At 57.5% G+C, this 2,433-nt stretch overlaps 1 non-coding gene across 1 annotated transcript in view; it reads left to right on the forward strand.

The window, feature by feature from the left end:
- The first annotated feature begins 942 nt into the window (after positions 1–942).
- The window catches only part of LOC124731567, a 1,909-nt gene continuing 418 nt past the window's right edge, over positions 943–2,433 (forward strand). Inside the window, exon 1 of the ribosomal RNA XR_007008351.1 lies at positions 943–2,433. This exon is cut by the window's right edge and continues 418 nt beyond it. This is a non-coding gene — a ribosomal RNA (small subunit ribosomal RNA).

Raw genomic sequence — 2,433 nt, forward strand, 5'->3', positions numbered from 1 at the left:
AATGAACAAATGGTAACCTGTTGTGGTGCGGTTGTTCTCGCTAGGGGTGAATCGGTGATGGCGACGATAGGTTGAGGTACTAACCGGTTGTTCCAGCGATACCCACCATGCCGACGAAACTGAACGGCATCTGGGTGTGAAGCGATACGCGGCGGTGGCTGGGTGGGACCGTCCCCGGCCGGTGAGGGGGCGCCTCCCGGCGTGCTGGCCGCGCGGTGCGTGGGCGCACGCGCTACAGCCGGCTGGTGGGGGCGGCCAGTGGCAGGCGCGCCGGCCGACGGACGCGGCAGGCGTCGCAGCTGCGCGCCGGCGCACCCTGCGCGCGGCGCCGTGCGGCCAAAGTAGGTCCTCGCGGGCCCGGTGCGAAGCGCGGTGGACATCTTCAGTGTGCTGGTCCGATTGAGGACTGTGTGCGTTGAGGATGCGCTGCCGCCCGGCGCTCGGCGCCGCGACGCCGTCTGCTGCTCGGTCGCCCCAGCGGTTCTCGCTGGTGGTTTGTATCGCAGCTGTGCGGATGTGTTGGCGCGTGCGCTGTGCTGGGAGAGTTCGCTTCGGCACCCAAGTGGGGCTTTTGTCCTTCTGTGGCGCTGGCGTTGGAGCTGCCGGTCACCGTAGGTGGCGCGTGTTGTCTCCCGCCGGCAATGCCACGACAGCACGCTCCCGGGCCTCTGTCGGCAGCGGCAAGCTCAGTTGGGAGCACGGGTGGTCGCACCGAAAGCGTCTACTCGCCTAACTCCGGGCGATTGCGCCTCTCTCGAACCCGACCAAGTACTTGGGACGGCGCTGCGCGCCGCCGGGACCTGAGAGGGTTTCGAGGTGTATTGTGCAGGGGAGCTCAGCCTCCTCCTGTTTGCAGAATGATTGAGCGGACGCTTGCGTGTTCGCGCGGGCCCCCGGGACACACTCCCGGGCGGCCGGCTGCTCAGCTCTAGTTGACGCAGCTCCCTGGTTGATCCTGCCAGTAGTCATATGCTTGTCTCAAAGATTAAGCCATGCATGTCTCAGTACAAGCCGCATTAAGGTGAAACCGCGAATGGCTCATTAAATCAGTTATGGTTCCTTAGATCGTACCCACGTTACTTGGATAACTGTGGTAATTCTAGAGCTAATACATGCAAACAGAGTCCCGACCAGAGATGGAAGGGACGCTTTTATTAGATCAAAACCAATCGGTCGGCTCGTCCGGTCCGTTTGCCTTGGTGACTCTGAATAACTTTGGGCTGATCGCACGGTCCTCGTACCGGCGACGCATCTTTCAAATGTCTGCCTTATCAACTGTCGATGGTAGGTTCTGCGCCTACCATGGTTGTAACGGGTAACGGGGAATCAGGGTTCGATTCCGGAGAGGGAGCCTGAGAAACGGCTACCACATCCAAGGAAGGCAGCAGGCGCGCAAATTACCCACTCCCGGCACGGGGAGGTAGTGACGAAAAATAACGATACGGGACTCATCCGAGGCCCCGTAATCGGAATGAGTACACTTTAAATCCTTTAACGAGTATCTATTGGAGGGCAAGTCTGGTGCCAGCAGCCGCGGTAATTCCAGCTCCAATAGCGTATATTAAAGTTGTTGCGGTTAAAAAGCTCGTAGTTGGATTTGTGTCCCACGCTGTTGGTTCACCGCCCGTCGGTGTTTAACTGGCATGTATCGTGGGACGTCCTGCCGGTGGGGCGAGCCGAAGGCGTGCGACCGCCCCGTGCGTGCTCGTGCGTCCCGAGGCGGACCCCGTTGAAATCCTACCAGGGTGCTCTTTATTGAGTGTCTCGGTGGGCCGGCACGTTTACTTTGAACAAATTAGAGTGCTTAAAGCAGGCAAGCCCGCCTGAATACTGTGTGCATGGAATAATGGAATAGGACCTCGGTTCTATTTTGTTGGTTTTCGGAACCCGAGGTAATGATTAATAGGGACAGGCGGGGGCATTCGTATTGCGACGTTAGAGGTGAAATTCTTGGATCGTCGCAAGACGAACAGAAGCGAAAGCATTTGCCAAGTATGTTTTCATTAATCAAGAACGAAAGTTAGAGGTTCGAAGGCGATCAGATACCGCCCTAGTTCTAACCATAAACGATGCCAGCCAGCGATCCGCCGCAGTTCCTCCGATGACTCGGCGGGCAGCCTCCGGGAAACCAAAGCTTTTGGGTTCCGGGGGAAGTATGGTTGCAAAGCTGAAACTTAAAGGAATTGACGGAAGGGCACCACCAGGAGTGGAGCCTGCGGCTTAATTTGACTCAACACGGGAAACCTCACCAGGCCCGGACACCGGAAGGATTGACAGATTGATAGCTCTTTCTTGATTCGGTGGGTGGTGGTGCATGGCCGTTCTTAGTTGGTGGAGCGATTTGTCTGGTTAATTCCGATAACGAACGAGACTCTAGCCTGCTAACTAGTCGCGTGACATCCTTCGTGCTGTCAGCGATTACTTTTCTTCTTA

Source organism: Schistocerca piceifrons, unplaced genomic scaffold (genome assembly GCF_021461385.2).
Source record: "Schistocerca piceifrons isolate TAMUIC-IGC-003096 unplaced genomic scaffold, iqSchPice1.1 HiC_scaffold_1294, whole genome shotgun sequence".
NCBI lineage: Eukaryota > Metazoa > Arthropoda > Insecta > Orthoptera > Acrididae > Schistocerca > Schistocerca piceifrons.